General features: G+C 42.9%; 1 protein-coding gene across 1 annotated transcript in view; it reads left to right on the forward strand.

Moving 5' to 3' along the window:
• Nucleotides 1-573: 573 nt before the first annotated feature.
• Nucleotides 574-14,530, forward strand: part of TPMT (thiopurine S-methyltransferase) — a 149,637-nt gene continuing 135,680 nt past the window's right edge. Inside the window, exon 1 of the mRNA XM_069218303.1 lies at nt 574-675. The gene's annotated coding sequence lies outside the window, so the exon portion shown is untranslated. The remainder of the gene's footprint in view (nt 676-14,530) is intronic.

Consider the following 14,530-nt stretch of genomic DNA (forward strand, 5'->3'; position numbering starts at 1 on the left):
TGTTCAGCTTCTTCAGTTTCCTGGACTTATGAATTTTTGTTCGGACTTATTATCCTTTATTATGGCTGTTCTTATTTTATTCTCTATTTTTCCCTTGTTTCGTTCTAGCTGACTTTCCGCACAAGAGGGCGTAATAATGACGTAATAATGTTATACATATGCCGATTGGTTGGCATGTTTGAACTACCTTTTGTTTCCCAGTGGCTCTTTTTCTTCACCTTTTGGGATTTGTAGTCATTTTGTTTTTCCTTGCTGCCATTTAATAAAGCAAGAAAAGAAACACATAATACTCACCTCCGTGTCTTTAATAAAACTAAAACTTTCTGTCATTAAAACTAGGAAAATCTACATTAAAAATACAAATTTTCGTGCAAATAGCTTTAAATGCACTACCTCTAAATTCACTTCGTGCATACCGCAAAATGGCGTCACGACAACCCCATATTTATTCCGTCATCAGCACGCAAGTCTTTTCTTGGTACTACACACTTTCTTTTTTCCGTTTATGCCCTTTTTTTTCTTGCGGGGGGGCGGAGCTTGTTTTGAGCCTATTTTATCAGGCAAGTACTGGTTTCGACGTTCTTTTGAAGAGAGATTGTGCTTGTTTTTTTCTGCAGTTTTGGCAACTCTGGCAATCCGATTTTCAAGCCGCCCTCACTGGACCATTGAAATCAGGTGGCTTTTTCCTTTTCGTTCACATGGCTTAATTTGCCCGGTGTTACTAATTTTTAAATTAGTCTCGCAGTTTTGTTTTCATTCCATGGTCTTGATTAATCGACGTTTTATTTGAAAAGGTTTCAAGTGCACGCTGTAAAAAAATAATCGAATCGTTTAATTCATACGGTTCTTTTTAGTATTTTAATAGTTGCTGGCCCCACATGTTTCACAGCAGAGTACCAAGAAGATCCTGTCAGAAAGTCACTAAACTTTGAATACAAAGTTAAACTGAGTTTGTTTACTGGTTTTTACACAGCTGTAAATGAAAACATGCATGCCGATGGCTTTTACGCCAACCTCTGATATTTTAGCGAGGTCTAGTTGTTCAACAAACGTACGGGATTGATTGACATTTGAGAATTATTAACCATACGTGCGAAATTGACATATGCCACGTGTGACACACTCACGTAGTACTAAGGGGCAGATTTATGAAAGAGGCGCTGCAGATAGTGCAGCGCCACTGTTCTTACGCCCGTTAGCGCCCCCTAACGTCACCATGGGTGTGCCATATTTAAAATAGGGCACACCATGACGTTAGTCAGGGAGACTAGCGTCATAATTTTTGACGATAGTCTGGTGCTTTGCAGGATTAGCGTCAGAAAAATATGACGCTACTCCTGCAAAGCACCCAGAGGCCCATTGAACACAAGAGCCTCTTTTTAAATAAATTCAGTTGAAAATGACGCAAAGAAATCTCATAGATTTCTTTGTGCCATTTTTTCACCCCCCACCCCTAGTGCTGGAACGAATCCTTCACATACATTATGCCTGGAACAGGCATAATATTGCTCAAGGGGTTACAAAGTGGCGCAGTGCTTGCTTTGTGCCACTTTGTAAACATGGTGCTGCGTATTTTGGCCTTGTAGCGCCACATTAGCATAAAAAATTACACTAATGAGGTGTTAGAATGGCTGTAGGCCCACATAAATCTGTGCCTAAGTGTGTAGTCAACCGGGCTTTACGTGCTTGTGCTTTTATAGCTGTACTGTTCAGTAATTACTACTGAAAAGCAAAAAAACCCACATTTTTATTTAATACAAATCCAAGACTGGCTGCAAGTGTTTTATACTTGAGATAACCATTGAACAATAGTATGGCTCTGAAAACGTTAATAAGAAAATACTGAGTACTACCTTTATTAAATGCTAACAAATGATTATCTCAAGAAATCTATTCGTGAAGGAACGTATAGCGAAGTAAAAAAGGAGGGTTTCAACTTCACTCATCTAAAGAAGGAGATAAGTTTCATTGTTACGCTTGGACACCAGCAAACTATTCTGCAGTTTAGCAGCTTGGTAGTGAAATAGTTTCTCATCTGTTTTTGACTGTTGCCCAGGGGCAATCAGCAAACGTTTTTTTGGACCTAAGTGCTGGATACTACAGTTTGAGTCAGTCCTTCAGTCAGAAGTTGGAAAAGTAAAAGGCTCGTGTGATTCCAAATAGGAGAGTTGGTAAATATAATTATTGTTAAGTTTTGTGTGGCCATCACAAATGAAGCATACATATGTAATGTCCACTGTGGTTGAACTTTGTGCAAATAATAGTAGAACCGATTTAATAATGTATTGATCAACTTTTACATCTACGCATTCCGCAGTACCCGAGCACAGACCTGCCACATTTCCTAGGTCCATTCTTAATGTTCTGTTCCAGTCCAGGTTTTTCTTCGAATTCTGGGCCTTTTAGCATTGTTCAGTCAATGAGACATGTCATAGCGAAGGTAAAGGAAAGTTTCAGTTCTAATAAGGACACGGAGGCGAGGTGTATGCAGTCCTTTCTTCACTTTTATTATTACAGCAAGTTCAAAGTTCAGATAAAAAAACACTACATATCCCATGAGTCCAAGAACATTCCCATGGTAACCATAAACCAATAGTAACACTGTCCGAATGTCTATATAAACCCATCAGCTCCAGTCCTTCCTCTTTTTTCACAGCTGCTCCCAATCTCCTTATGTGTAATATAATCCCTTTTTTGCAGACTTCCACAACTCCTTATGCTGTGTTGCACCAAGATGCACCGCTATATAACCGTAGTGCAGCCACCATACGTGAATGTTAAACGTAAGAGTTCAACCCCATTGCACATGTAAAGCTGCACTTTCCCAGCCACAATCCTTTTGTAGCTTGAATTGGGCTCCTTGTCCTTTTGGAACGCAGTGACCAGGTCAGTGGCGCTGAGTGGTCAGCTCCACAGTGAAACCTCTAGAGGATAAAGGGAGTGGAGTCCAGTGTGTTTATCAGTGCTCACTGAGGGAGATACCAAATAAGCTTATTACCCCCATTGCACTGCTGCCTCTTGTCCACTTCCCGCTATGGAGATGCTCAATTCGGAGAAGTCAGGCTTCACAGTACTACCCGGCGGGCAGGGCTATCTCAGGCTGTCTCTCCTAAGCGACACTACTGGAGTTTTTCACTATTGTTGGAGCAGCTCCCCGCTTGCGAAGGTGTAATAAGTTGCCTTTACCTGGTGGGGACTAGGGCAGGAATCCTTTCTTTGCACCCAACTGGAGCCCAGTGAATGTTCACAGTTGTCCACAAAGTCTTCCACAGTTTCCTCGCACTGCAAGGCTCAACCTGTGGAATAAAGCCCCTCAGACTCACCTCCAAGTAATGAACTGAATCCTTTGGCACATTCATACCTGTACCATGGAAACACATAGGCTCTGACTTCCTTGGTGCAAGTGAACATGCTGAGACAATCATGAGATTCAGCACCAATACATTTATCAGTGGTCCCTTCAGGCATACAGGGTCACCGCAGCATGGCAGTACGGGTTCACCCCGGCCCGCACAGCGCTTGACTCTCAGCTCATTCTCCAACGGCCCTCACCTGGCAAATGGGGGACACAGAGCCAACACGACACATGGGTATCACAGCGATCGGTGCACACCTTGCACTTGGAATTGTCTTTGCGGAGCTCCCTACTGCACCCACAGGGACACTGGGCTTGGCAGGTAGGCAGGCACTGGTGCTGTAGGATCCAGAGATGGTGATCTAGTTGTCCTGGGTGCACACTCAGGGCAGGCGTCCACGTCTTCAACCATGCAAAGGACATTTTCCTCTCACAGACACTCAGGACTACTCATAGATGATCTTGACTTTCCCTTCACGAAGAAAAGTACCCTTTTTGGATGGTCACCCCACACCTTTTGCACTAGATGCTGTTGGAAATGACTGAAAGTGCGATGGAGCCTGCTAACCAGGACCAAATACAAGTGCTCTCTCCCTAAATAGGTAACTGTGAATTGATATTCCCAACTGACAAGTACTTTAACCCCCTTATAACTCCCTATTATATGATAGCCAGTGGTATTCAGAGCATTGGTGTTAAAGGAGTAACCAGGGCCTGAAGTACTAACTGTGCCACACTGCGTTGCCCAAGCAAACTACTGACAGGCCTGCCATTGCAGACTTGCAGAGCAGTGCAAACTGATTGAACTGGACTGTGGCTACACCATGTGTGGCACAGCCCCATCACTGCTATTACCATATGTAAGTCACCCCTAAGCAGGCCTCCAGAGCCCAGGAAGCAGGGTGCATTATAGTAAAAATGTGGACATATAAGTGTAAGCCTATCTGTCCTTATTGTGGCCTTTTCCATTAAAGACTACTATAAGTGACTGATGGTCCATAGGATAACAAGTGCTGGCACCCGGGCAAACCCAAGGTCTCTATTATGGTACAGCCGAAATGGGTCATGTTTGCTATCAAACAATGTGCCTTCTTTTGTTGGGTGATGTGGCATGGACCCAGAATGCAACCTTAGAGGTTGCCTATCAAGTTACCCCTGTTATCTTTGCTCTGGCTGCCAGCTCACAACTGCTGCCATCAAGACAGGATTCCAAAACTCTGGGCAGAGATACAAGCCTCCCAGGAGTCAGGACAATGACCTGGATGGGAAAGAGGTCACTCTTTCCTCTCTCCCTGGAAGGCTAATGACCTGCACATTAAGGCAGTGAGCGTCAAAGGGCACACCGCCTCTGATATGCAAGCAGGCTGTCTCCCAGTGGAAGACAAAGCCGTCCCCATTCCCCCAGGCCCATTTGCATCCGGGCAGGTGGGAAAATTAACCAGGAGGCGTACACCCCATAATGCTAGCCAAACCTCTAGGGTGGGCAGTCTGGTCTGTACTGTCAAGGAATACCTCTACCATATTGAAAAGAGGCAGAATAGAGGATTTAAGGTAGAAAAGGTGCCACAACCCACCAAATGTGGTCACCTCGGGGCGGATTAGCTGCTCGGGCTAGTAGCCCATTGGCTGCTTGCACCCACACCTCTAACACTGCTAAATCTAAGACTTAAGAGCTCCCTTGGCACCAGAACCTCAGCTCTGCAACAACTTGCGACAAGAGGACACCCGCAACGACAACAGCAGGGACCTGCACTAGCAAAAGTTGTGAAACCATGAACCTGCGGCAGCCCCCTAGAAACTCCTTGACTATGACTCGTCCTGAACCAAATATTGCTTCCCTCAGCAAGAGGGAACCCTTTGTGACCCAGTGGCAAGTGCAGACACACTTGGACTAGTGGCATTAGTCCCCTGCCAACCGCAGGTAAAAAGTACTCACCAGATCAGAAGAAGCACTGGCCATCAGGCCCTCTAAGGAATCACCCAAAGACACGTGGTCCAGTGCATTGTCAGAAGTGTATTCCAGCTCCCTACTAAGTTACAGCTGGCTACCGTTTTCCGCTGGACCTCCAGAAGGGGAGTTAGCTTCTCCTCCAGCTTACTGCTGCCAAGGCTTGTTGGTGACCAGTCTTGTCCTTACTACTTTTACTTGATGCTGCAACTCGAGGGCACACTGCAACCCCTTCAGCCGCTGTCAACTATGACTCAAATGTCAAGATTTTGTATCCGTTTTCTCACACATACAGTCTCAGTGATAAAACCAGCAACCGCAGCTCCCGTTCATCTCCAAGGATAGCCAAACACACCTCTGCATCCGAGGAGCCAAGACTAGGTTGAGTTCTGCCTGGTGAATCGTGGTCCAGGGCCTCACCGAAGCTTAACCTCTTGTGAACTCCCACAAACTCTTTCTGCAAGTGACTGTCACAAGTACAGTTTTTCAGCACCTGCAACCCCGCATTCAGCACCAAGGACAGCAAGGACACCTCTGCACCGGGGCCTCACGAGCTAGGTAAAATTGGTCTGACTGTCATACGTTGGTCGTGGATCCCTATACTACCTTAACCACAAGTGGGTTCCACTGAGTTTACCCTACAATTGCCCTAGTGTCACTACTGACTTTTCCCATTGACCGCAATAGTGAGATTTAACAGCTTGTAAATTCACTTCTTTTATTTCTGATTTAAAATCTGTAACTCTGGTTATACGTAACTGATTCGCTTTGTTTTGGTCTCTAAAATTGGGTAAAAATCTGCTCTAGTTTTATAAATTGGTGTCAGATTTCATTTGAGTTGTGTCAATTACTTATCGTCCATGTTGGTACTCTGAACTGCTGAACACATGTTCCTTTAGTAAATCCTGACTGCTCTTTGACACACTACTAGGAATGAGCTAAGGATTTATTATTGTGAATCAGAGGGACCATCTTTGGAGTACTTTGAGAGTCTTACAAAATGAAGCCTAACTAATAGTCTACCTTCCTACACTTTATATGAAAGATTTTTCCAAAATAAAGAAGGTATGAATAAAACAGAGTAAGCCTATTTTTCTAGTTCTTCCTTTTGTGTTGGTGGGATCCACATAATGTTCTACTGGAGCACTTATCCTGGATTGCTACCTTGGTGTCATGACCTACACCTAAAAACAATGATTTATAGGTGGAAAGTTCAGGACTGGAGCCAGTGTCCATAATGACATGGAGTGATACGGTCACCCTAATTTGACCCGACCAGCTGCGTCCTAATTGCCACAGGCTGGAAATGTAAGTTGAAGTTCTACTCCAACGTATTGAAGAAACAATTTGGAACCACATTTGTGTGGATTCATCTTCGGTTATCACTGTATATTTGAGCTATGAGCTGTCTAGCTCCTCAAGGCCAGCACTAAGCACAGCTAATCTGTGGTGCTTCAGTTATTTTAACTAACTCACCAAAGACCATAGAAGAATTGCTTTACAACCCCTACAGAAGTTGCAAATGAGTCTCCTTTGAGTGATGACTGTGCCTGGTGAGCATATGACATCACCACATTTGTGTAATTTGTAAGACCCAAAGCTCATGTTCCCCTTCTCAGATTACCGCTAATCTCTCCCCGGTGCAGAGTGGACATGGACCCCTTAATAGTCTTGTGAACTAGGTGTCAGAAGAAGCATTCCAGAGCCTTACAACGGATCACCTGGACCTTGCCTGGGTGTGCAGTACCCCAGTATGTGGCTTGTCTACACTCTAGCCAGATCTAGACCTTCAGATTGGACCTGTGAGGTCATTAGTATGCACATTGTCCCTTGTGGGAAAATATTTCATTGAAATCCTAGAGTCAATGCACCCTGCACCCTTTATCTGTCAGTTTGGGTCTGCCTTGGCTTGAACCCATTGACACATTGTCATTAGCACCTGTTACACCCAATGTATGTGTGTAAAATTGCCATGAGACACTGACCTAAACCAGATTCAGTCATGGTCTCTATGGAATTTGTAGGCTGTACCAAATTTGTTTACGTGATCTAGGCATTTGAGGTTTCTGGCTACCAATTCCAGTTGATTGGCTAGCCTGAAAATCCACTCTAGCCATAGATTAGAATTGTTTAACTTTGGCTTGAAAAGTGGTACTGGACATGCACGTACTCCCTGGGCAATTATGAAAATCATGACTTCAAACATTGGAAAGTGAGGTTTTTTATTGTTTTGTTGTATTACTTTAATGATAATGTAAAATGGTAGTTTGTGTTTGTATTGGATCAGTAGTTAGTCCTCGTAGGGATCCAAAGAGTAGTATCTTTTCAAGACACCTCAGCATCGCCTCAGTTGGTTTCTATCTTAAATTATTTCAGCATTCTGTGCAGTCTGGATCTGTCCAAAATGTAGAAATCTCCTAAAAAATCATTGGCCCATTGTTTCATGCGAGGGGGTCACAGTTATTGTTTTTTGAGAACGGAGGATCTAAGAATTATGTACTCTGTTATTTTGTCATTTGTCATTTACTTTCACTGAAGTGATATTTTTCAAAAATTTCTATTATATTAGTTTTGGAACACCTTATTGAAGTATTATTCTTCTTTTAAAATAATAAACCATCTCGGGCATTCACTTCTTGATCAAGCTACCCTGTAAAGTCAGTGGTTCCTAGCAATCTGGTGAGGAAGGAACATCTGTAGTCTTAACGTGATACTGCAGGTGATCCCTACAAGTTTCACAGTCTGGGAAAGTCAGACACTAAATAGATGAACAATCTTTTTACCCGTTACTTTCTGGAATCATTACCCGTGATCAGGTAACATTTTAGAGCTCATAAATGAGAGATACCAGCAAGTAGGACACTCAGCTCCCAATTACTCTGACAAACTGTCTGCCTAATGTGCCCTGACAAAATCACTGGAGAAGATAACATAACATAGTGGCAATCTGCCAAGGCAAAGAGCTTACTGAGCTGTGAGCAAGGGAATCAATTACTTGTTACTTCATGTTCGCTAGAAGGAATCATGGTACTACAACTAAAAAGAACAAAATACAGTGCTATGTTAGCTCGCAAAGAAGATGAACTTTAAGTCCCTTGCAGAACGTATGAAGACTGACAGTGTGACAGAAACAACAGAAGATTATGATTGAGTACCATTGTATTTTATAACAAGACCGGTGGCTCCTATTATGCTTTCTTTTCTTGCTTTATTTTTAATGGCAGCTGCAGCCAAGAAAAAACACCAATCCCAAAAGGTTTGCAGAACAAGCAACCAATGGGAACAAAGACGAATCTAACCAATCAGATCCCAATACACATGAAGATATACCAATCCTGACTGCAAGCAGCCCTCTTTTCTTGCTGCTTGCAGTCGAGATAAGGATATCTCTTTGATGCTCTGATTCTATTTATTGTGCATTGTTTATTTAGCCTTTCAAAATATTACATGTTATTTTATGGTTGTTATAACTTTCATGCTGAGCGCGTGTTTGCGCTTCCATACGGTTTTAAAATTTTATTTTTAGACCTTTCTCCCTTCTCCCGTTGTCTCCCTCACGCCGAGTCCCAGCGTTCTATTACAAACTCCCTCCTCTCACGTTCCTCTTTCGGCCGGCTTCCAACGCGTCTGCATTCCACTGTGAACGCCTTTTGACGTGCGTCTTATTCCCTGCTATTACCGGCATTCAAAATCCGCTGCCCTTCTGTCGCGCAGACATACCAGCCTATTTCTAGACCTACCAGTCTCCGGTCGATCGCTTCCCAGCTGCATTTCTTTAACTGCCAGCCTCCTCACACTCGACAGTATTTGTCTTCACTGCTCTGCCACTTCCTGGTTAGGCGTGGCTTCATCGTTTCTGCTTTTTGGTTGGCAGACATTCTGTGAGTCACTGAACTTTTGTTCAAACCCTTCCCCTTTCTATTTAACCCTGTGTTTACCATTTTTTGTTTCTTGTTTTACCTTTCAGTAAAATTGATTTTTCAGCCTTTTTCACTGAAAATGATGGTTCTGAAGAGGCCTTTTCAAATAATTTAAACAACTTTATTCAATCTTCTGTAACCAAGGCAGTTTCTGCCTCTATGGCAAAAATTTAAAAACAAATCGAAAATACTGTGTCTTCCTGTCTCTCCCAATCACAATTGGCCCATTCTGAGGGGGGAAAGCAGAAAGCGCAAAGCCACGGAGGCTTCTATTTCTAATCAGCTAAACGCCTCTTCTGCGCTAAGGAACAGTGAGTTAAACTCACAGAGGACAGAGGACGAAGCTCCTCACATGCCTCCTAATACGGAGGGGAAAAATACCATGGGTTTAAAAAGTAAATCAAAAACAAAACATATTTCCAAAACCCATAAGATTGTGATTGAAGCCATTAAAGACACAGATGATGACATGGACGATGTTGGGTCCAATACAGATAATGACGATTTTAATACTTCTGATTTTTGGTTTGGGCCTCCTCCCAAAAAGGCAAAATCAGCATCATCTGATCAGTCCCCTTCCCCCCCTTTTAGACGCTGATGGTAATCCCATGTTTGACCCTGGCTTAATTAATCACCCCAATTCCACTGAATGGCTACACGTGGCAAATTACATCTTGGCTAAATTACGTCTTCCTCTAGACAAGCAAGTTAGATCCAAACTCCGTTCTAAGTGTCCTAGACCCTCGCTTCCCCTACACATTACATCCACTCCATCTATTGATTCGTCAATGATAACTTTCTTCTCTAAATTCGGGAAAGATCCCCGCAAGGGAGTAGACAGAGCTTGGTCTCTCTGCCAGGACAAAGTCCTTAATATAGTTGGTCCCCTAGCCGGTGTTTTTTAAATGGCTGAATCCGCAAGGCTCAATGATGACGCTATAGATCCTGAGGAATTGTCTCTCTGGATTCAGCGAGCCTTCTGTCTACTCGGCAACGCAAACTCTGCTATGACACATGAACGCCGCAAAGGACTTCTGCTCAAGTTGGATCCGAAACTTGCTAATCTGGCCGCTATGGATCCAGGGCCTAAAGCTGACGGACTCCTCTTAGGAGATTCTTTTTTCAAAGAGTTGAGTAGATAAGTTACCACTTTTGCCTCTTTAGATAAGGCACAGCAATCCCTCAAGAAGGTGTTCAATGCACAGGTTTTTGCCAGGGCCGGTAGAGGAAGAGGCCGCTTTACCGGCCGGTCCTTCAGAAATCAAGGCTTCAGAGTTTCCTACAATTCTCAACAGCAAGACTTCCGGCTGCAATTCTATCCCCAACGTTCCAGAGGGTTCAGGGACAGAAATCAACATAGTTCCAAGGCATACAATAACTCAGGTAAGCCAATTTTCTGGCCATCTTTCTATAGGGGGTCGTTTAAATTTTTTTCTCCACAGGTGGAAAGAGATTAGCTTAGATCCCTGGGTTCTCAACACCGTCAAAGGTTATGTAATAGAATTTTACGATACACCCATTCAAATGTTTCGTTCCCCGGTCTCAAATTCTCATCAAAAATGTCAAACCTGATCTCATCCGAAATCCAAGAACTTCTTCGAAAACGTGCTATTCAACACGCCCATCCTCTTCAATCAAGCTTTATAAGTCCCCTTTTTCTAGTAGTAAAGAAAAACTAAAAAATCAGACCAGTCATTAATCTCAAGCAATTCAACCAATTCGTCATTTATCGTCACTTCAAGATGGAAACAATCCTTCATCTCAGGGATTCACTTCTTTTGAACGACTGAATGGTCCGGCTGGATCTTCAAGATGCCTATTTAACAGTTCCCATTCATTACTCCCACAGAAAGTTTCTTCAGTTTCAATGGCTACATCAAACATATCAGTTTACCTGCCTACCCTTCGGCCTTTCCTCAGCCCCTTGGTGTTTCACCAAGTTAATGAAACCTATTGTAGCTCATCTCAGATCTCAAGGTTTCAGACTGATAATTTACCTAGACAGTATTCTCCTAATGCATCAAGACGTCTCTATTCTTCGTTCTGAACTTTCCTACACCATCTCTCTCCTTTCAGATCTAGGATTCATAATCAACAACGAGGAATCGGTCTTTCTTCCGTCGCAAAGCATGGAATTCCTAGGCTTTTTAGTCAATTCCACTCAAGGCACTCTTCAACTCCCAGAATCAAAAATAAAATGTATCAAATCAGAAATAATCCTCTCTTTACAGCAGACTTTTCTCTCCCTAAGGTCTCTTGCAAGAATTGTAGGACTTCTTTCTTCCTCGATTCAAGCAATCTTTCCAGGTCCTCTCCACTACCGAGCTCTTCAGAGACTAAAGATTCGCCATCCGCGCAAGGGTCTTGCCTATTCAGATTCCATCCCACTCGATCTCGAATCCCGTACAGAACTTCAATGGTGGCTAGACCATCTAGAAGCCTGGAACGGCAGGACCATCTTTGCATCAGCCCCATATCTTGTCTTAGAATCCGATGCAAGCCTAACAGGTTGGGGCGCAAGGTGTGTTCAAATATCAACTGGAGGCACATGGTCACCGCAGGTGTCTTCATTGCACATTAACTGATAGAGATGCTTGCAGGCTCCTTTGCGATCAGAAGCTTCACCAAAAACAGAGTCCACTGTTCAGTCCTTCTCCGTATAGACAACCCATCTGCAGTCAAATACATCAATCATATTGGCGGTACCAAATCCAAACCTCTAGCCAAATTAGCCCAAACTTTCTGGAAATTCTGCCTACACCGAAAAATTTCAGTTTGAGCAGAATACTTGCCAGGTTCTCTCAATTCAGTGGCAGATTGGTATTCGTGTAATCTCTCTGACTCCAGCGACTGGAAACGTAATTCTTCTGTTTTCAAGTTATTACATCACAAATGGGGTCCCTTCCAAATAGACCTCTTCGCATCTCGACTCAACTCCCAACTTCCTCTTTTCTTCAGCTGGAGACCAGATCCTCAGGCTCTAGCGACCGATGCTTTTCTTCAGCAGTGGTCCCATTCAATAAATTACGCCTTCCCTCCTTTCGTCATGATAAACAGAGTACTCGCTCATCTTCGGTGTCAGAAAGCCACTGTAGTTCTGATTGTCCCGTTCTGGCAATCCCAAGTGTGGTATCCTCCTCTTCTCGAACTATCTATCGATTTCCTGGTCCTCCTTCCTTCCTTCCCACCCCTCCTTCTCAATCCCCAAGGTCTTCCTCATGATCTCATCCTCAACAAATCTCTTCTTCTAGGAAAGTGTCAGGTCTTCCTCATCTTATCCAGGAATTTCACTAGAGGCTTCAACTTACATGAACAACTCCTGGGCTCCAGGCACATCCAAGGCTTACAAAGCAGCCTGGTCTATCTGGTCTACTGGTGTCTGGGAAAAGCTTATGATCCCTTTTCAGCAGATCTAAGTCTGATAGCTAATTTCCTTGCTTCTCAAGCTAGCTCAGGTAAATCCTACAGGGCCATCAATTTAAATAGGTCAGCTATTTCCCTCCACCATCCTTTCATAAATGGAAAACCTATAAGGGAACACCCTATCATCTGTCGCCTTTTAAAAGGAGTGAAATTCTCCAACCCTCCCCTTTTCAAATATACCGCCTTGTGGGATGTTAACCTTGTTTTACAAATGTTTTTATCTTGGCAGGTCAATGACTTGTTGTCTTTGAAGATGCTTTCCGCTAAATTAACCATGTTACTCTGTCTAGTCTCCACCAAACGTCTTTCTGATGTCAAAGCTTTGGATATCTCAGCCCGTCATTTTACTCCTACAGGCGTACTTTTCAATGTTTCTCAACGCACCAAAACCAATATTTCTTCTGTTTTCTATCCCTTTTTTCCCAATTATCCAAAATTATGTGTGGGAAATTTTTTAAAGGTTTATGAACAAAAGACTGCCGATCTTAGAACATCTTCAGCCTCCCAACTTTTAATTTCCTTCAGGAAACCCTATAAACCTGTTTCTTCACCTACTGGCCCGTTGGGTTAAATGGATAATGTCGCTTGCAGGCATTAACACCTCAAAATCTGGAGCCCATTCTGCTAGAGGAGCTATGGAGTCCAAAGCCTTCTGGGCTGGTTCCCGCTTGGAAGACATTCTAAGATCGGGAGATTGGTCAAATGATTTTACCTTTCGTACATTTTATTGTAAACCTGTTAATACTGCAACTTCTTTAGTAATTAATATGCTTTGAACAAGCATAATAGGAGCCTCCGGTCTTGTCATAAAATGTAGATTTTCCAAATAACTTATGATGGAAAGTCTTAATTTTATTAAAGACACAGAGGCGAGTATTATCCCACCGCATTTTGTACTAACTCTGTTCTATTTTACTCACCCTTTTTAGTTTCTACCAACGCTCCAGCGTCTACTTCGGGCTGAAGCTCCGGATTCTTCTACTCCTCAGAGCCTTCCTTCGTTCCAATCATCATTGAAACCTGATCCGTGTCCTCATCACCCCATCAAGTTCTCCTCTTCTCCTACTCTGAACAGAATTCAGGACTTCCTTGCATTTATCCTAGCCATATGTATAATTTTTTGTATTTTACCAATGTTTAAATCCTTCTCTTGACTATCTCGCAGTTGACAAGAGGGCTGCTTGCAGTCAGGATTGGTATATCTTCATGTGTATTGGGTTCTGATTGGTTAGATTCATCTTTGTTCCCATTGGTTGCTTGTTCTGCAAACCTTTTGGGATTTGTTTTTTTTCTTGGCTGCAGCTGCTATTAAAAAGAAAGCAAAAAAGAAAGCATAATACTCGCCATCATAAATTATTTGGAAAATCTACATTGTGCACTATAGGGAGAAACCCTGGCTGCATGTTGCAGAGAATAGTCATCTTCCCCATCCACTCTATATGCATATTCTCAATATCATGACAAACAGTACTTCACAGGAACAGAGCATAACAAGCTTGTTTTTCAGACTCATCTTATGCATTGGGACTAAAATTGCATCCTTCATATTGTGTTTAATTTTGAAATATACTTTTTTGGGAAGCATGTTGTGGCTTTTCAGAGGCATCAAGCGTTCATCATTTGATGGCTTTGATTTCAACCAAATGTAAACCAGTACCATGTATGAAGCATGTGGCTGTCCACTCAAAAAGAGGAAGATTCAGCAATAATCCTTTCCTCTCGCGTAGCTTATTCAGAGGAAAAGAACGTTCAGTGCTACACTGTGTCTCATTTTTTGGATTGCCCCTTTCTTGCTGACGCTTTTCAAATATTCCTACCTATTTTTCAATGAGTACCAGTTCTAGCCTGTGATTACAACTTGATACAGCTGGGTGTGTTCTGTTT

The sequence above is a fragment of the Pleurodeles waltl genome, chromosome 2_1 (genome assembly GCF_031143425.1).
Source record: "Pleurodeles waltl isolate 20211129_DDA chromosome 2_1, aPleWal1.hap1.20221129, whole genome shotgun sequence".
NCBI classification, from domain to species: Eukaryota; Metazoa; Chordata; class Amphibia; order Caudata; family Salamandridae; genus Pleurodeles; species Pleurodeles waltl.